Below are 21,738 nucleotides of genomic sequence, written 5' to 3'. Positions count from 1 at the left end.
ATGCGGTGCAAGATCCACTCACTCCAAATGATGTATTTTCATCATTTCTAGAGGAATCCAAATTTAGAGGCTATAGAAACCAAGACCCGACATGTACATGTATAGTTCGGGCATTGTGAGTAGGAGACATCACCCCTTGGCTTTTTATCGTTTTGTGTGTGTTTGTGTGTGTGTTTCGCTTTCAACACATGTAATTGCTCCTTGTCAACTTTTAGTGGCCCACCTTGTACATAGTTGGGTGAGTATTAATTTGCTGAATACACCTAACTATAAGACATACAAGAAGACTGTTTTTCGGGAAGAAGGATGTGTAAATAATGATTTAGAAAAATAAACAAACCTTTTTTTATGGAATAATCAAACCTTGTTTACATGAAAATAAACTAGCCATTTTTTCAACTGAAAATAAATTAACATCTACCATGAGAAAAACGGTTTTAAAATGGAGTAAACCATTTTTTTTAACATAGTACAGACGCAAGCACACACATATACACATATACAATCACTCCTATGAACGCACACATGCACATCCTACAGCTATGAGCACCTTCGAGAAACTGAGCCGGCATATATTCTTGAGACTGACGAAGACACCATAGGCGCATCTAGTCGACGGAAACGTCTACTCCCACTAAACACACATCATTGGAAATCGTGAAATAAATTCAGGAAAATGCGAGGACCAGGACTTGAACCCTCATGGGCTGAGAATACCATTGTTCTCCTAACCGTCCAATCACAGGTTGGTTCATAGTGGAGTAAATTTTACAACACATGAGTGACTCCCTGCTCACCTTATTCCGGAGAAGTAATGAGATATTAAATCAGAGCCTATATATAAATCAGAGTATATAGGTGCTATAATTTACAATTTAGGGCCATTTTACGCCCAACTTATGATAATCCTACATCCACTTAAAGCTACAAAACTTTTTACGTGAACTTCCCTAATAATTCTCTACCCCGTGAATTTCAGACGGAGTAGGGGCCCTTCCTCCCCTTCTCTAATCCTGGTCATCCACGTTGGTTGATACGTACGTAAAACATGTAACTTACTCTATGTTGGTGTAGAGTTACTCTCCAACCTATGACTAGTTTGTGTGACTTTTTAAAATTTAAATCCTGCTTCCAGCGATAATCATCAAGTCAGGCAGCGGTGCCCAACAATCCAAAGAAAACAAAAACTCACCTTCGCGTCCGCTCGTCGCCGTTGGCCCCATTCGGCACCCACCAAACTCTGATGCTCCTGTCCAGCCGGCCGCTGTACTGTTAGAACTAATCTTGATGTTTTGTATCTGCATATTTGTTTTAAGTTTTGCATATAGTGTAGATGGTCTAGAGTAGCTAGTCCGGTGTTGCTTCGACAAAGGCGTGGCAAGAAGGAGATATGCCGAACTGCCGTGCGATGCGGCGAGCACGGCGAGATGCCGACGGCAGTGTGAAACTGCAGTGTTGCGTGAGGCAGCAAAGTCGTGTGATGCGACAAGCGCATGGGCCGCAAAGCGAACCGGCTGGCTGAATGGATTAGTTAGATGCATGCAAGTGGTTAGCCAACTTCGTGGGTAAGTAGTGGCCGCATAGAGGTTGTTAGCTGGTCAAGGGGTGTGCATGTAGTTAGCTGTTGATTACTTTGCATGCATAAGTTAGTTAGCGCACAAGCTGTGAAGCCACCGATCGTGCAGATCCTGGAGCGATTCTAGGTGAGAGAGAGGGGGTCATGTGTGAGTATGTGACTTAGTGGCCTGGCTGTGTTTAGTGCCTGCGTGAGTCACTTGTGTATATATATGTCATATTCAGTAATGAGAAGGGAGGCCGTGAGGGTTGAGCACCAAAGATGTAGCCAATGTATTCATCAAGGAGAGAGCGCCCTGGCAAAGCTAGAGGCTTGTCTTCTCCTTGGGGGGTGTGTGTGTGTGTGTGTATGTGTGTGTGTTGAGTTCTTCTCACCAGTGTGAGTTCTTGTGTGAGACAAAACCATGAGAGGGAGATATTGTGAGGAAGAAGAGGCGGCGCTGGGAGGAGGCTGCGCCAACATGTACTACCATATAGCCATTGCTGGCGCCGACCTTGGCGAGGCCGCCTCACAACTGACGGCGCCACAGGCCGCTGGTCTTGTCGGTGGAGCGAGCCCACACTAGGTCGCTGGCCAGGCACAGGCACAGGCGCACACTAGGTCGCTCGCGAGCGCCTTCACGTCACGCACGAGGCTCCACCTGCCGCCGTGCCGGTCGCACCCGAGGACGTGCCCGTCAGAGCCGGCCGCGTACGTAGTGCTCCAGGACAGGCCGTCACGGGCGACGAGGACGGCCAAGCGGGTGTGCGCGCCGGCTCAGGAGGCCCCGGCCTTGCCCCTATCCCACACCTTGAGGCGGCCGTCGGTTCCAGAAGCCTTAGTACACCTTGAGCCATGCATATAAGTTCGTCAGTTCAGAGCAATGAGAAGCCGAAGACGACGGCAGGAATCGCAGGGTATCCCTACCCCTACGACCTCGTCAAGCAAGATACTGCCTTTTTCTTGTTCTTCATTTTGAGAAGAGAAAAGTATGCTTTTGGTCCCTCAAGTTCCCACAATGTATAGACTTGGTCCCTCAAGATTTTTTTGGTATACATTTGGTCCCTCAAATCTCAAAACCGGATAAGTTTGGTCCTAAACCAGATTTTGAGCACATTGACCGGTTTTGACCGCCACAAATCCGCCCGATGAACAGTAAATTTGAAAAAAGAACATAAAACAAACCTTAAATTTTTTGGGGTCGAATATGCTTACATGCGCAATATGCAAACAAAATTTCGGGCTCTTTCGGCACTCGAGGAGCTCGTGGCAAAAGAAAAAAAATCTGGCTGATGAATAGTACAATAAAAAATAATCAAAAAATTCTGAAAAATTTTGGGGTCCAATATGCTTACGTGCGCAAGGTGCGACCAAAATTTTGTCATGAAATGACATTGGATGGGCTCTAGCAAAATTTTTGTCATTTTTTCGAAGTTCTTTTTCATATTTATTGTTTATCGGGCGGTTTTGTGGCGGTCAAACCCGGTCAACGTGCTCAAAATCTGGTTTAGGACCAAACTTATCCGGTTTTGATACTTAAGGGACCAAATGCATACCAAAAAATCTTGAGGGACCAAGTCTATACTTTGTGGGAACTTGAGGGACCAAAAACATACTTTTCTCTTTTGAAAAAAACTGCCTTTTTTCCCCTTGAGATCATGCAAGAGGCTGGCTCTGTGTTAATGGGCTAGACGCAACTGGGCCCTTGAAGCGTTCGTCCTAAGCCTACGACCGATGATGTTCGGTTGAGATAGACCATGCCACCAGCTAATTAAGTTTGGTTTAGTCCCACACGGAAACATTAACAAGATTGACACAGTAAATACGAGTATATTACTAGAGGATAGGGCAACCTTCAAACATACTTACCTGGACGGAGTCTATGGGCAATCAAGAAGGCTCATGGCCTAGATCAATGGTTCACATTGCACATAGTGAATGTGTTGATCTACCATCTCCTTTTGGAGAGTGGACGTCAAAATTTGTGTTAGAGTGGGGAACGCGTTCGCGCGGCCCCTGCCAAGTTATAAAAATAAACTTTGTGTTGATCATCCACTTTAGAAAAAACGTGATGAATGTGTTTTTTTTGCTTTGAAAAGAGAATACCTATTAATTTATTTATTTTTATTGATGAGAGAAGGAGCGCGGCGAGGAGCTCCACACGACGGACACGAGCCGGCACTTGGTCGTGTTCTTCCAATGTTTTGATCGGATCGGAGACACAAGCATACAAAAGGGTGGCGATCGATCAAGTTGAGCAGCAATAGTTTTTTTTTTGAGACAAAAGAATAGTTAAACTACAGGAGCAATTGGGCCCTTGAATCCTTTGCCCTACGTTTGGTTTAGTCCCACACGGAAAGATTAACAAGATTCCCTCGGAAAAGAACAGTATATAACTACAGGAGTTCGATCTTTGAACATACTTACCTGGACGGGGTTTATGGGTGATCAAAAAGGCTCATGACCTAGATTAATGGCTCACATTGCACATAGTGACTGTGTTCATCTACCATCTTCCTTGGGAGAGTGGACGTCAAAATTTATGTAAGAGGGGGTACGCGTTCGCGCGGCCCCTGCCAAGTTATAAAATGAAAAATAATATTGACTAACTTTATAGAAAAACTTTTATGGATATCTTTTTGCTTTGAAGATGATGAAGAGAATACCTATTATATTAAAAATTAAACCAGCATAGGATCAGCATGTTTGATTCAGGTGTCCAGAGCAAGGCACCGTTTCACGAAAGTGGCCAACGCTGGCAGATTAACCATGAGTAAATTCTTGTGACTTGGGCCCTGGAAAAAGTCTTTCAATATTAGCATAGTCGACTGCCTACTTGCAGAACCACGACATCAGTAGTGCTAACTTAGAAAATAACCTTAGCTTAACACGGAAGGATTCAGGCCTGAAACATTTTAGGGCCATAGTACATTTTCACTGAATGCTCTGTACATATTTCAGTTAAATAATCCTTACATCCAGCGGGTAGTGCTCCACATTGTAAGGTCAGCACAGATGAAATAATAAAATTAGCCTGCATCTACCAAGAAGAGTTTAGCTCTGAAAATGTAATGAAGGGTAGTAGTCTAGTAGAGACATGTAAAAGGCTCCATTATAAGTTCTACTATATCATTTGAAGAACAGCTCGATGTCCTGCATTATTATGTTTGTTCACATGGCCACGGTGCGCGTCAGAATGATACAAAAAATATATTTGAGCCGAACTTTGGTAACATGACCCCAGTGCTATTGGGAGCTTCCTACAAAGTTTTAACTTATTTTGAGCATCAATACTTGTTGAGTGTTCCCTCAAAAAAAAAACTTGCTGAGTGAAATTTATGGTTTCTGTGTATGAGTAGTGTGCCTACTCAACATCATGACATATTGATATATCTACTCTATAAATCATGATACATTTTTCCGCGATCATCATCACCATGATTCATTGTTGTGTCATAACTCAACTCTTTTTTCATGACCGATGGTATTTGAATCATTCATTAATCATGACCGAAAGTACTAGACTTTTTTCTACCTTCATTGACGAAGGTAGGAGATCATCGCCTTTATTGTGACCGGGGAGGCCAAAAGTTATTCGCTCATTCTGATTGTGAGGCTAGACATCCATTGTTACTTATGAAATCCTTCAGTTCAAAGGATTGTATGTCTTAAGTCTTATGTTAAGTCTGTGTTCATGCACTGGTCTCTATCTTGTATACGATGTTTCTTTTAGAAGCATACACATGTTGTATTTGCTATGCCAACCGTGAAATCTCTAGGTTGCTCAAGGTTTACATGGGAGCCCTAGTCATGGTTTATTCCACGTCGAGTTCTTGGTGGTCTCGAGGACAACAGTTTCACAATGTTGCTGGTGTTTGTGACTCACATATTTTATTTTTCCAAACCATGTAGGAGGACTGCCTGCCATATATTAAGATAGAAATAAGAAGGAAACAGTACATGTGCTAGTACAAGGCAGGAACAACCAGTCATGACAATGAACAACCATGGTCAACCAGAAACTACATAGGGTGGAGGGTGCCTAGATGCTTAGCACCAGCACGCACCCACAAGACACGATCAGATCTAATTAAATTAATTAGCGTCTGCCGCGGAAGTTGAGTGTTGTTGAATAGTCTGTTATTCCGCTTGTTCCAGATAGACCAAACGACCAAGGCGAGCAAGGAGTTTAAACCCTTTTCTTGTTAGTCTTCAAGGTTGACGTAGAGAGGGACCACCATTCCTTAGAGGTGGAGTTGGCTATTGGCTGGAGATGTGGGAGGCCAACCCAGCTCAGCATGGCACTCCAAACCATGCCGGTGATCGCACAGCGGGAGAATAAGTGGTCAACATCCTCGCCGTGCCCATTACTGAAAGAGCAACTAGCATTGTGCGGAAGGTCTCTCCTTGCAAGACGGTCGGATGTCCAAACACGCTTGCGGATTAGCAGCCAAAGAAAAATATTGCACCGGAGAGGAGCCCATGCGTCAGCGCACAGAAAACTAATAGCAGGGGTAAATAAAGCCTGATATACCGACATGGAAGATAAGTGCCTGATGATTCCCACGACCATGACCAAGAGTCTGTGTGACTCCGCGTAAGGATGACCTCCTGAATGGCATCCCACGGTTTAAGGAGTTGGATGAATGCGCTGATACTTGCGAGTTCATGTGTTTCTTCAGTTTTGACCGACGTACTTGTTCCACATCAAATAGTAAGGGCCCACATTGGGACGCGGAGTTTCTGCACCCGAGCTCAAATGAGCTCGGGTGAACAGTAAAATCAAAACTAAATCATTTTTTTAAGAAAAAATCCAAATTTTTTTGGGAGAAACATTGACAAAAGTTCTAAGTGCTTGCAAAAATTCGCCATGAAATCACATTTCTAGAAGGCGTGGCCAAAAAAAAGAAAATCAGTACTCTGAAAAAGCTACTTTCAAAAGCATTTTGGAGCACTGAATTTGTTTTTTTTGCGACGCTTTACAGGAATGTGATTTCATGACGAATTTTTGCAAGCAGTTAGAACTTTTGTCAATGTTTCTCCCAAAAAAAATTTGGAATTTTTTGAATTTTTTTTAATTGTTTTCGATTTTACTGTTCACCGAGCTCAAATGAGCTCGGGAGCAGAAAGGCACTTTCGCCCACATTGTGCATAGTCTGGTGAGTATTTATTTGTTAAATACACTAAATGCATAAGATATAATTAAAATATTGTTTCTAGAAAAGGATGGGGTAAACAATCTTATAAATCATGACTTAAAAAAATAACCTTCGTACAAGAAGAAGAACCGGCTCTTTTAATACACGTGAGAGACTCTTGTCCCCCTTGTTTCAGAATATTGAACTCATAGAGAGGGAACAAAACAACACACCAAAAAGAAATCCAATTCGGCTCTTAGGAGCATATCGGCCGATTTATCGGTATATCGGCCGATATTTTGAACAGTGGTACCTTGTATCCCATCTCAGCTTGATGTGCGGGCAGAGATGATTATGTACCTTGTATGTCATGAAGGCTAATCAATAAATAGGAGAATGCATGCTTTTTTTCTTCCAACATATGTTATTGTTCTTCACAATTCGTGGGTGCGGTTAATCTAGATGTGAAGGTTATGGTTTGAAATCATTAGACAAAATCTGAACCATTAAGTTCATCTTCGTTCTAAAGGGCTTAGCCGAAGTTCTCTGTTTTGTAAATAATTATACTATGAACTACATTGTATTGTATGGAGTCATCCATTTTGATATATTTAATTAGTCCTCTCACGTGCTTACAAACTTGATTTTTGTTGTACTTGATGAATATGAAATGATTTGTCCATCAATTGTTTTAAAATGATGTTGACCTAACTATGTTTGGATGATAAATTGTCTCATTTATAGAACAATTTTTTAACTTGTAACTAGCATTCTTTTTTACAGCGTGTGCTGTCCACATTTTCATGGTACCTTAATATAATAGTGGTGTGTCCATATGATGATTTCTTCGAAAATCAACTATGCACTCTTATTACTCTCCAGATTCATTTGGAAGCTGGTTATAAATTATTATAATTTTGTATGTGTTTTGGATTCAATGCAGGTTTGGCAGTTAGTACGTGTTATTGGAGATGGAAGCTTTTTCACATGGATTACTTTGGTCCAATTAGCTGCCTGGAAGCAGTTTTACAGTGTTGGAGATTAAAATAAGCTACTAGTGCATTTTTTCATGGAAGTCATATTACTCAAAATTAGAAAAATAATCATCTTATAGCACCTTCTAGATGTGCTTGGGATGTTTTGATATTAAGTTTTTTTTTGGAAATCAGATTAAGATTGTTGTATCTCTGTATTGTTATGTGAACCAATGATATTTTTGAATGAATAAAATTTGGTTGTTGTAAATTGTGCTGCATCCAGAAAACGTGAAAACAGATTGGATGAAAAATGGCGTAATGGGTTGGACTAAATAAACAAGCTACTGGACATAAGCAAAATAAATTATTGGCCCAAAATCCTAACTAGGCTGGTTTCTTCATGGGCCATGTTGGCCTCCACGTCAGATCCATGTAGACGCCATGTTAGGTGTGTGTTGCTTCCACATCAGCTAAATCGATGACGGTTTGTTCAAACATATTGTATTTACTTTTTTTTCAAACATATTGTTCATCCGAGAGCATATGCAACCTAGTGCCAAAATAGCCGTCCCCACACCAAGAATTATTAACCTTTTTATTGTATTCAAAAGCTATAATAGCCCAATTCGTCTCTTGGTTTTGTCGATGGCATGCAGGAGGGTGGGGCGTGGTGTGGTTAGCTTCCTACGGGCGCAGTCGATCTAGTGGTTCCAGGTGTCGACGTCGAGGCGGGGATGGCGCTGGTGCAATGGAGTTTTGTCCGATGGCTCCTTTGTTGCAACGGAGCTTGCCAACTTTGCAGAGTTCCTTGGGGTCTTGCGTAGGTGGTAGTTGACGGTGTCCCAGACTAGGGTGTGCACGCCACGTCGGCCCACTGTTCATGGGCTGGGCCGAGGGCAGTGGTAGAGCCTGAATTTTTGTGGAGCCTGGGCAAGTTGAGCCTAAGTGTATAATCTAGAAATCAATAGCCAGGTATTCGGATACCGCGGCATATAATATACTAGCACCAAACTTCCAAACAACAAATCCATATTAATAACTAAGTGAGAACATAATCATAATAGTGTCACAAAAATGAAGGTTCGTTGACCAAATAAACTTGAAACTTGACAAACACAAGACATATAACTAGCCTCACCTAGAGGAAAACACGCCATGTTGCCAAAAAAGTAAAGCTATCCATACCAGATGTCATTTTTGTGCAATTTCTTTCACCACGGTCAAAAGCATCTCTCACTTGTACATTTTTTGCCAAAAGAAAGACATATAACCAGCCTTGCATAGAGGCAAACTCGCCATGTTACCAAAGTCCTAGTAGACACAGTAGGATAAAAATGGATTTGTAATTCAAATAAATTTAGTTGTGAGATGTGAATATATTCTAAATAGAAAGCAAAATAGATATGGTCACATGGAACGTACCAATAGTGCGCTAAAGAAAATCACAAGGCAAATGCCCTTTCCGAGACTTTATTGCAGTAAATGGTTCTCATTTGGATTAAATTCATCGGCTATGTGAAGTTTTGTCTATTCATCATCTTGTATTTCCAGTTACGCACCATTCACATTTTCAGTGCTTGCTCTATTAACCGAAGAACCCCTCGTCTCTGAAATTTAATGATAAGACTTGAATTTAGTTCACTAGTAGAAAACGGAGCTTTAAAACCGGTTCGTAAGGGCCTTTAGTGCCGGTTCCATAACCGGCACTAATTGGTGGGCACTAAAGCCCCCCCCCCCCTTAGTACCGGTTCGGCATGAACCAGCGCTAAAGTGGCACCACGTGGCGTGAGCTCGCGCCCTGGTATGGGGGACCTTTAGTACCGGTTGGTGCTAAAGGTTTTTTTTGAAAATTTTGGAAATTTTTTTTGATTATTTTTTTCCAATTTTTAGTTTTCCTGAATTATTTGATGATTTAGTCTCTAATCACCTCTCTTAACTGCTCAAGTGTGGATCACTCATTCCAAATCATCTAACTTCCCGACCGGTCACCCATCCCTCTCACTACTGCAACCCGAGCACGCTTAACTTTCGAGTTCTATTCTCCTTCATTTCCAAGTCTGCACTTGTTGTTTTCCTGACAATAGTAAGATGCCAATCCTATTAACCCTCAGGAGTTTAGCTTGAGCATGAAGTCACACATTTCACTGTTTGAGTTTGAAACTATTATTCTAAAAAACAGTAATTATTTAGTAATACTAACATTTCTTGAATAAGTTTGACCATAGTTTGACCACAGTTTGACCATAATTTGACCACAGTTTGACCATAGTTTGACCAGATTTGACCAAAATTCAAAAAATTGAAATGATTATTTAGTAACACTAATATTCTTGAATAATTATGTAGTAACATTAATACTTCTTGAATTTGACCATATCTTTTTTTCCTTTTGGAATTTGAGGATTCTAAAAAATTGCAAATAGGCCGTAGGTTGTGACATTTGGTAGCACACAAGCTGTTCCTCCGGCAAACGGGAGTTGCATAATCTCATAGTCATAGAAACATGTATAAGTCATGAAGAAAGCAATAGCAACATACTAAACGATCGGGTGCTAAGCTAATGGAATGGGTCATGTCAATCACATCATTCTCCTAATGATGTGATCCCGTTAATCAAATGACAACACATGTCTATGGTTAGGAAACATAACCATCTTTGATTAACGAGCTAGTCAAGTAGAGGCACACTAGTGAAGTTTAGTTTCTCTATGTATTCACACAAGTATTATGTTTCCGTATAATACAATTCTAGCATGAATAATAAACATTTATCATGATATAAGGAAATAAATAATAACTTTATTATTGCCTCTAGGGCATATTTCCTTCACCACCTTCCCAAACATGCCTTCCTTATTTTTAAATTTGGGCAAGTCAATGTTAAGCACTTTGTTTTGCTTCTCATCATCATCGAGATAAAATTGCTCAATAACTTCCATCAAGCCGGACATGACTTCCACATCGGTAAAGATGCTTGTGGTAGCATAACTATAATATGGATTCAAGGCATATGCAGCCATGTGCAATGGGGTATCTAGCCTCCCATTCATCTTGCTCTCCATGGCCGTTGTGATCGCCTTATAGTCCTTGTCCGAATTATCAACCGCAACCAATATTGCCTTCTTGGCCTCTATTATTTCTCCATACATACAGGCCATGGACTGTCCATCGCCATCAGCCAACCAAAGTATCTTCACCAATGGCTCAAAAACCTTTCCAAGTTTCCAACATACCCAAGCACAAGTGCACAACATTAGTATTTAACATATACACATGCATTCCAACATACACAAGCACAATTCGAAGTTTAGTAAAAAATACCTTAATGCAAAGAGACACATTTTTCCAAAATGGCCTACTCATTATTGCGGCATGAGCCACCTTCCCTTTCTTTGTTCTCGTGTGCTTGCATCCTTCCCAAGTATCACTACAACACATTTCCTTTAGTTGCTTCCTCTTAGCATCAAGACTTTGCAAGGTAAGAAATGCCCAAGCAAATATAGTCACCCCCGGTCTAACAATGTCTCTCTTTTTTGTATAGGACCTCATCAAGGCCAATGTAGTATGATGTGCATAAAGGAAAGTAGCCATTTCTTTGGCTTTGGTTATTGTAGAACCAAAATGCTTCAACTTTGCAACCGCTTCTACCATCAAGTTGATGGTGTGAGTTGCACATGAGGTCCAAAATAACTTGGGCCTTTTATCTTTCAACATCACCTTTGCTCCCATGTTGTTTGAAGCATTATCCGTGACTACTTGCACAACATTTTCAGCACCTACAAAACACAATAAGTAATTTTCAGCAAGTAATAAGCAAGTACTAAAATTCAGCAAGTAATAAACTTGAAAAGAAACGAATGAGAGGAAGTTGAAGATGATTCATACCTATTTTGTCAATGCATTCATCCACATAATTGAAAATGTATAGACTTGTATGTGCATCGGCCGATGCCTCCTTTGATCTAAGATAGACGGTCCCCAACTTGCAATGCACGCACAAGTTCATGATGCTCCTCTTTTTCTTGTCTGTCCAAGCATCAGTCATGACAGAGCACCCCGTATCCGCCCTCTCGACCTCATGTGGCTTCAACAAATGCCTAGTCCTTTCCACCTCCTGAACCAACATCTTCTCCCTGATCATATATTGCAAGGGTTGCTTCCAATTAGGACCATAGCGACCAAGAGCCTCACAAAACTGTTTGAAATCATCATCATTGATAGCATTGAAGGGTACATTTTTCTTGTACATCCATCTAGCCAAATATTGCCCAACTTTGTAGCTTCTTTCCTTATCAACACTATCATTTATAGTCTGCTGTTTTTTAGATTTCAACGGGATCAAAGGATCAATTGGTGCAAGATATTGATCCATTGCCCCCTTCTTTGGAGTACCTTCACCAACTTCATTCAGTTGTTCTTGATCATCCTCGTTGACCTCTATGGTGACTGCAGCTTTAAGTTCTTCTTCACGCTTTTGCTTTGCCAATTTCTTCCTCTTTGGTGCCTCATGTGATGCAAAAGCTCGAGTAATCTGATCTTGTGTAGCTTTCATATAGCTGGTCACAGCGCCTTTGATCTGCCCAATGTGCTCCTTCATCCTAGTGACCCCTCCCGACATAACTTTTCCACAAAGCTTGCACTTGAGCCTTTGCGGATCACTAGGATCAATCAACTCGGCAAACTCCCAAGCCATGTCATCCGACTTCCTCTTAAGTGATGAACTTGCAACTTGAGATGAACCTGAACCAGCCATCTACATAAATAAAAGGAAACAACCATGCATCAGCATCTACATAAATAAAGGAAACAACCATGTATCAGCCATCTACATAGTTTACTAATGAAGCAATAATTGACTAATATAATTAAAATCTGCCTAATACAATCAGCCATCTACATAACTCAACTCAACCAAAATAAATCAACAAGCATGCATCACTACTTCTCCAGAGAATAGAATCGGGAATGAGAAGAATCCATGCCGTGGCGTGTGGAGCTTCTGCTTCTCTCGATCGTGGACGAAGGGTTGGCGGGGGGTTGAGGCACGCCGCTGCTGGATCCTGGGGAGGGGAGCTGCTCCAGACGTCCTGCTCCTAGGCGCCGCCGTGTGGAAGCCTCAAGGATGGGGCGCCTCTGTGTGGAATCCTCAAGGACTGGGCGCGGCCGGCCGGTGCTGGAGACGGGGATGAGATGAGGGACGAGGTGCGGGGCGGTGCTGGAGACGGGGACGAGCCGACGAGGTGCGGGGCGGTGCTGGACAGGGGGACGAGGTGAGGGGCGGGCGAGCTAGGTCCGGCCGCCGGAGGAGACCATGGTGGCAGCGGCGTGGTGAATCGCGGGGAGCGGCTGCTGGCGAAGCCCAAACGCCAAACCCTATCGGGACTCGGGAGGGATGTGTCCCGCGCGAGGGTTATGGGGAAGGCGGTGCGCTACAGGAGATTTTTTTGTGATTTCGGACAGGTGGGCCCCCTGGATTTACCGGCCAAAATCGCTCTAACTGCCGATAAATCGCTCTGGCAGCCGATAAATTGGCCAGACCGATAAACTCAGGGGATATGTGTTTATCTTACTGGTCAGACCCCGATAAGCGATAAATCGGCCGATTTATCGGTATATCGGCTTATATTTTGAACAGTGGTACCTTGTATCCCATCTCAGCTTGATGTGCGGGCAGAGATGATTATGTACCTTGTATGTCATGAAGGCTAATCAATAAATGGGAGAATGCATGCTTTTTTTCTTCCAACATATGTTATTGTTCTTCACAATTCGTGGGTGCGGTTAATCTAGATGTGAAGGTTATGGTTTGAAATCATTAGACAAAATCTGAACCATTAAGTTCATCTTCGTTCTAAAGGGCTTAGCCGAAGTTCTCTGTTTTGTAAATACTTATACTATGAACTACATTGTATTGTATGGAGTCATCCATTTTGATATATTTAATTAGTCCTCTCACGTGCTTACAAACTTGATTTTTGTTGTACTTGATGAATATGAAATGATTTGTCCATCAATTGTTTTAAAATGATGTTGACCTAACTATGTTTGGATGGTAAATTGTCTCATTTATAGAACAATTTTTTAACTTGTAACTAGCATTCTTTTTTATAGCGTGTGCTGTCCACATTTTCATGGTACCTTAATATAATAGTGGTGTGTCCATATGATGATTTCTGGGAAAATCAACTATGCACTCTTATTACTCTCCAGATTCATTTGGAAGCTGGTTATAACTTATTATAATTTTGTATGTGTTTTGGATTCAATGCAGGTTTGGTAGTTAGTACGTGTTATTGGAGATGGAAGCTTTTTCATATGGATTACTTTGGTCCGATTAGCTGCCTGGAAGCAGTTTTACAGTGTTGGAGATTAAAATAAGCTACTAGTGCATTTTTTCATGGAAGTCATATTACTCAAAATTAGAAAAATAATCATCTTATAGCACCTTCTAGATGTGCTTGTGATGTTTTGATATTAAGTTTTTTTTGGAAATCAGATTAAGATTGTTGTATCTCTGTATTGTTATGTGAACCAATGATATTTTTGAATGAATAAAATTTGGTTGTTGTAAATTGTGCTGCATCCAGAAAATGTGAAAATAGATTGGATGAAAAATGGCGTAATGGGTTGGACTAAATAAACAAGCTACTGGACATGAGCAAAATAAATTATCGGCCCAAAATCCTAACTAGGCTGGTTTCTTCATGGGCCATGTTGGCCTCCACGTCAGATCCATGTAGACGCCATGTTAGGTGTGTGCTGCTTCCATGTCAGCTAAATCGATGACGGTTTGTTCAAACATATTGTATTTACTTTTTTTCAAACATATTGTTCATCCGAGAGCATATGCAACCTAGTGCCAAAATAGCCGTCCCCACACCAAGCATTATTAACCTTTTTTATTGTATTCAAAATCTATAATAGCCCAATTCTTCTCTTGGTTTTGTCGATGGCATGGAGGAGGGTGGGGCGTGGTGTGGTTAGCTTCCTGCGGGCGCAGTCGATCTAGTGGTTCCAGGTGTCGACGTCGAGGCGGGGGTGGCGCTGGTGCAATGGAGTTTTATCCGATGGCTCCTTCTTTGTTGCAACGGAGCTTTCCATCTTTGCAGAGTTCCTTGGGGTCTTGCGTAGGTGGTAGTTGACGGTGTCCCAGACTAGGGTGTGCACGCCACGTCGGCCCACTGTTCATGGGCTGGGCCGAGGGCAGTGGCAGAGCCTGAATTTTTGTGGAGCCTGGGCAAGTTGAGCCTAAGTGTATAATCTAGAAATCAATAGCCAGGTATTCGGATACCGCGGCATATAATATACTAGCACCAAACTTCCAAACAACAAATCCATATTAATAACTAAGTGAAAACATAATCATAATAGTGTCACAAAATGAAGATTCGTTGACCAAATAAACTTGAAACTTGACAAACACAAGACATATAACTAGCCTCGCCTAGAGGAAAACACGCCATGTTGCCAAAAAAGTAAAGCTATCCATACCAGATGTCATTTTTGTGCAATTTCTTTCACCACGGTCAAAAGCATCTCTCACTTGTACATTTTTTGCCAAAAGAAAGACATATAACCAGCCTTGCATAGAGGCAAACTCGCCATGTTACCAAAGTCCTAGTAGACACAGTAGGATAAAAATGGATTTCTAATTCAAATAAATTTAGTTGTGAGATGTGAATATATTCTAAATAGAAAGCAAAATAGATATGGTCACATGGAACGTACCAATAGTGCGCTAAAGAAAATCACAAGGCAAATGCCCTTTCCGAGACTTTATTGCAGTAAATGGTTCTCATTTGGATTAAATTCATCGGCTATGTGAAGTTTTGTCTATTCATCATCTTGTATTTCCAGTTACGCACCATTCACCTTTTCAGTGCTTGCTCTATTAACCGAAGAACCCCTCGTCTCTGAAATTTAATGATAAGACTTGAAGTTAGTTCACTAGTATAAAACGGAGCTTTAAAACCAGTTCGTAAGGGCCTTTAGTGCCGGTTCCATAACCGGCACTAATTGTGGGCACTAAAGCCCCCCCCCTTTAGTACCGGTTCGGCACGAACCGACGCTAAAGTGCCACCACGTGGCGTGAGCTCGCGCCCTGGTATGGGGGACCTTTAGTACCGGTTGGTGTTACCAACCGGTACTAATTTTTTTTGAATTTTTTTTGAAAATTTTGGAATTTTTTTTGATTTTTTTTTGATGTTTAATTTTTCTGAATTATTTGATGATTTAGTCTCTAATCACCTCTCTTAACTGCTCAAGTGTGAATCACTCATTCCAAATCATCTAACTTCCCAACCGGTCACCCATCCCTCACACTACTTCAGCCCGAGCATGCTTAACTTTTGGGTTCTATTCTCCTTCGTTTGCAAGTCTGCACTTGTTGTTTTCCTGACAATAGTAAGATTCCAATCCTATTAACCCTCAGGAGTTTAGCTTGAGCATGAAGTCACACATTTCACTGTTTGAGTTTCAAACTATTATTTTTAAAAACAGTAATTATTTAGTAACACTAATATTTCTTGAATAAGTTTGACCAGATTTGACCAAAATTCAAAAAATTGCAATATTTATTTAGTAACACTAATATTCTTGAATAATTATGTAGTAACATTAATACTTCTTGAATAAGTAGTTTGACCAGATTTAACAAAAAAATTAAAAAAACTTAAATTTTACCATATCTTTTTTCCTTTTGGAATTTGAGGATTCTAAAAAATTGCAAACAGGCCATAGGCCATCTCCATCGGATGCGGATTTTCGTGCTGAATTTTTTGATATATTATACATTTTTTCCCGACATCGTATGCAAAAGTTATAGCCGTTTTACATTTTCCCTGTACTTTTTGCAAAACATGTCCAAATTTAAGTTTTCAAATTTTTCTAACTAGTAGATGTAGTAATATAACTACCTCCCGAAGGATTTTATTTTTTGAAGTTTTTATCATTTTCTTTTGATTTTTTCAGAACTGAAATGGCGACACACGGGGGGGGGGGGGGGGGGGGGGGTAGAGTTTGAAAATTGCCCTATAGTGCCGGTTTGTGTCACAAACCGGTACTATAGGTCAGACCCCTTTAGTACCGGTTCGTGCCACGAACCGGTACTGAAGGTGATCGTGGGGCCCCAGCCTGACGCCAGCCTGCCATCACCCCTTTAGTACCGGTTCGTGGCACGAACCGGTACTAAAGGTTCAACACGAACCGGCATTAATGCGTAGTCGTTCGAACCGACACTAATGGTACCATTAGTGCCGGCTCAAATTCAAACCGGCACTAATGTGCTTCACGTTTGACCCTTTTTCTACTAGTGGTTGTTACATAAGTAAATAAAAAATGAGCTACAAGTAACAAGTTCATAGTAAGATCAACTACATATATTTTACACACTTTGATTTTGTAGTTTACAGCATCCAACAAAAATATTTTTTCTCCAGCCATCAACATACCCAATGAAACATTCTCTAAATTTAAGCCCTAAATCTATTGGTTCATTGCCAAATGACTTTTTCAGATGTAAAAAAAATCATCAAACACTTCCATATGAAGATTGTTTCTTTGAAAGGCATGTAGTAGTAATTAACAATTTAATAACATCATAGCATAGAGTAGCGCAGCGCTGCTGCTCTTTTGAGGTTGTACTTGAGGTCTTGGGTGTGCTTCAATCCCTAGCCCTAATTTCCATGGCGGATTCTTACCGAAGGAACTGCTGAAGCCGAATGCGAGGAAGGAGGGGATGAGGGACGATTAGATTTGCCCAAGCGCCGTGCGTCTAGCCGTCTGGGGCTCAAGGCCAGCCGGCAGCCACCAGCCATTCCACTCGCCGCCTGAGAGACGAGAACAGAGACAGGAAGTAGGAGACATCGATCTTTTTTTTGAGCGGCTGGAGGGATTGATCTGTTAATTCCCTCGCGTCAATTGTTCGGCCTGGGCTGTGAACTATGCGAAACAAAGGCCCAAATATTTTTTGCCCGGGTAAAGGACGAAACCGAACAGGTTTGGCCCATTACATTTTTGTCGATTGCTGATGTCGTCGTTCCATCGAGCCCGGGCAAGTTCCCACCAGTAATTCTCCATCTTTCCCCCATGGAGATCCCAAGAGAGGCTTGTCCATTCGGTCAAATATACCAAAGAAACCAACCCAAAACATATTTAACATATATTCATGACCATCTATTAAAAACCAGGAAATTTCTATTATCCCACAATCCTGTGGGGATTGTGGATGATGCAATGTACAAATGTAGATTTTTCTCATTAATTACATAAACAAATATAGCTAAAGATTCAAAATCAACAATCTAGCAGGCAAAAATCTTGTTGAAATCATTCCATACTACTTTAGAAACAATACATACAAAAAAGATGATAAACGATCTCGAAGCACATAATTCATTATAGGGGTTTAAGAAGACCTCTTTCTCTCAAATTGTCACAAGTGCTAATTTTGTTTTGGGAGAGCAACCACAACAAACCCTCGATATTTCGAGGCTCCTTGATTTTCCAAGTTGCGGGTAGATAAACTGGTTGTATCCCTCTAAAATTACTAATCGCATATAAAGATCTAGAGTAAATGTAATTTGATTCAAATTGCCATATCAGATAATTAACCACATCAGCAAAGGAATTTGATACATCACCACTTAAAAGATCATACTACTGTAACATAAGGACTCCAAAGAAATCTTCTAAAGGAAACCTTAAGAAATTGACCATCCTACACCTCAGCAACAATTTTATTCTTTTCATTGAGTATGTAAAATAAATCCCAAAGTGGGCAGCTAAAGCAACATTACCAAACCAACAATATTCCCAAAACATTGCTAACTTACCATTACCAACCCGACATTGATATCCTAATCTAATTGCCTGGATGGACCACATTCCCTTCCATAATTGGGAAGGATGTGGATCATGATAACACAACATGTTTGGAGATTCGGTGTTATATTTAGCATCTACTAGTTTCCTCCATAAAGACTCCCCATCAAGATATCTTATAACACAAGAACCGATGACACAAATATTCAAATCCTGGAGGTTAGGGATTCCCATACCACCATATTCTTTTTTCATGGAAATAGAAGGCCAATTAGCTAACTAGATCTTATCTTTTCTTTCACTACCATTCCAAAAAAAGGAGATAGCCCACTTAGAGAACTTGAAGAACAAACACAAGGAAATTGGAATACTAGCTTAGCAGGATCTAATTAAAGTAATGTCCCAGGATAAGATAGCATCTTCCCTCTCCAACCAGTAACCTTGACCAGCATCTTGTCTAACATAGGTTGTAGATCCTCCCTACATAACTTCTCAAAATGAAATGGTAAACCTAGATACTTAATGGGGAAACTACCAGCATACATTGAAAATTTTCTAGAAAGGATTCAAGCTCATCTTCCTAAAAATTAATGGGAACTAGTCCACTTTTATGATAATTAATATTCATCCCAAAAATCAATTCAAAGCAAGATAAGAGCATCATTTTTCTACCGGTTGATGATGTATAAAGTGATTTTGTTGTAGGTGATCCATTTCGGAGTGGTTTTTTTTGAGACATTGCATTCCGGAGTGGTGATATGACATTATGTTGGTGTGAGTTGTTTTGGCCCAAAAAGAAGTGAACGAAAGGTATTGATACAAATTTTCGTGATTTCCTTCCGTTGATCTGAATAATATCGTCCAACACATTTGCTGCTTGTGAAATCCTTCAATTCCAAGCATTGTATGTCTTAGGTCTTGTGCTAAGTCTATATCTATGCGACGGTCTCTATCTTGCCGGCGATGTTTCTTTTAGAAGCATTGACATGTTGTGTTTGGTACGTCAACCTTGAGATCTCTAGGTTGCTCAAGGTTTACGTGAGCCCTAGGGAAGGTTTATTGCACGCCGCATTCTTGATTATCGCTAGGACAACTGTTTCACCATGTTGCTGGTAATTGTGATCCACATATTCCAGAGTAGAAGGCTAGGTATCCATTAACATCATGTGTCCCTTGACAGTGGACATAGATGATGTGTGAAACACCCAGCTGGTCATGCTCTACAAGATTGAATGAACCAAGTGTTTTCAACAAGATTGAATGAACCAAGTAGCACCCGCAACATTGTCGTGGTGTGGAAGAGTAAATCCAGATGCCTCCCAAGCCTAAGGAACAGATCTAGGTGTGGTGCACAATATCCACTTCCTCAATGTATGAAAGATGTATTCTCATAATTTCAAAGGGAATCAAAACTTGCAGGCTATAAAACGAATGACCTTTTTATTGGCTTGCGGGTGAGGGGCACTTCACTGCTGGCCTTTTTATTGGCTTGCGAGTGAGAGGGCACCTCACTGCTCCTCTTTTCTTGGCTTGCGAGTCCATGTATTCCTTCAGTTTCGACACATTTACTTGTTCCTCGTCAAATAGTAGCGGCCCACATGGTGCGTAATTTGGTGAGTATTACTTTGTTAAGTAAACTAAATGCACAAGATGTAATAAAAAAATCTCAGAAAGGAGCGGGTATACAAGATCAAATCATGATTTTATTTTCTTTGAATAATCTAACTTTTTGTACATAATACGGATCCCCAGGAGAGAAAACATAACAACACACCAAGCACTATTTAGCCTTTTTCATTGTATTCGAAACCTATAATAGTCTTCTTTCTTTGCGGGTAGAAACCTATAATAGTCATGCCTCAAAATAAATAAAATTCAATCAAAACCTATAATAGTTAACGGCGCAGGCAATACCATTGGCAAATTAAATCGACGCCTCCGGCCGGCTAGCCACTCCAGCTCTTGAGTTCAGAAATCGTGCAAGAGGTGTGCCTCTGCACTCTGCAGGACACTGCTTTCTTCTTGTTTTTTTTGAGGGGTTAAACCAAACTTTATTGATCAAACTCCACATGATGTGGGATACAAATTGGATCATGGGGTTCGACCAACCATGTGTATCGCCCCGGATCCAGAGAATGCGAAAACTTGGCTAACCTATCTGCATCACCGTTAGATGCTCTACCTTCAAACTTGAAATTACAATTCAAAAAAGAAGCTCTATGTCTAATTTCACTAATGATAGCTCCATAAACACCACTACAGTTTCTCTGAATGTCGTTGATAACTTGTTTGGAGTCTGAAGCAATAATCACATTTTGGATCAATAGATCGTGCTAGCGGTTGGCTCTGTGTTAATGGGCTAGAACAATTGGGCCCTTGAATCCTTTGGCCTTTTTTTTAAACCGTGGGGAAGGACATACTGTACTGGCTAGCCAGTGGGTGTTCGGTTGGGGTAGACTGCCACCAGGGTAATTACGTTTGGTTTAGTCCCACACGGAAATATTAACAAGATTCGCTTGGTAAAGATGAGTATATATATTAATGGAGGATAGTTCGGCCTTTGGACATATTGACGTGCACGACTACAAGCGCTGAAGCGAGACAAAAACGCGTCGCTGTCATTAAGTTATAGTAAAATGATATGTACCCAACAACATCATGTGCTCCTTGACGTTGGATATAGACGGTGTCTCAAACTCCCATCAGGAACAAGGTATCTCGTGCAATAATGGCATCACACAGAAAACTAGATCTTGATGCCTTCCAAGCCTAAGAAGCAAATCTAGATGTGGTGCAACATCCACTCTCTCGATGCAAGAATGATCTATGTTCCGCATCTTTAGCAGAATCATCAAAATATAATGGCCTGAAATGTACGAGTATAGTTTGGGCATAGTGAGCGGGAGGGCACCTCACCGCTTGCCTTTTTATGGGCTTGTGTTGTGTGTCTGTTCACTTTCAACACATGTACTTGTTTCCCTTCAACTAGTAGTGGCCCACATTATGCACAGTCTGGTTAGTATTAAACTGTTGAATACACTTGACGTACAAGAAGTTTGTTTCTCGGAAAGAAGTGTGTATAAAACATGGCTCTCAAAAAAGCAAACTAACATTTACCAAGAGAAGAATGGGCTTTAAAGCAAAGTAAACATTTTTATTAACACGAGCGACTCCCTATCCACCTTCTTTAAGAAGTAATGACATATCGATCGCACAGAGAAAATGGAATAACACACCTAACACTGTT

General features: G+C 41.0%; 2 non-coding genes across 2 annotated transcripts; both read left to right on the top strand.

The window, feature by feature from the left end:
- Positions 1-3,416: 3,416 nt before the first annotated feature.
- Positions 3,417-3,575, top strand: LOC123063935 (U1 spliceosomal RNA). The gene has a single exon (XR_006430631.1). It is a non-coding gene; the product is annotated as a U1 spliceosomal RNA (small nuclear RNA).
- Positions 3,576-3,974: 399 nt separating this feature from the next.
- LOC123063934 (U1 spliceosomal RNA) lies at positions 3,975-4,132 on the top strand. The gene has a single exon (XR_006430630.1). It is a non-coding gene; the product is annotated as a U1 spliceosomal RNA (small nuclear RNA).
- The last annotated feature ends 17,606 nt before the right edge of the window (positions 4,133-21,738 follow it).

This window comes from Triticum aestivum, chromosome 3A (assembly GCF_018294505.1).
Source record: "Triticum aestivum cultivar Chinese Spring chromosome 3A, IWGSC CS RefSeq v2.1, whole genome shotgun sequence".
In the NCBI taxonomy this organism is placed as follows: Eukaryota; Viridiplantae; Streptophyta; class Magnoliopsida; order Poales; family Poaceae; genus Triticum; species Triticum aestivum.
This window is presented reverse-complemented; position numbering and strand designations above follow the sequence as displayed.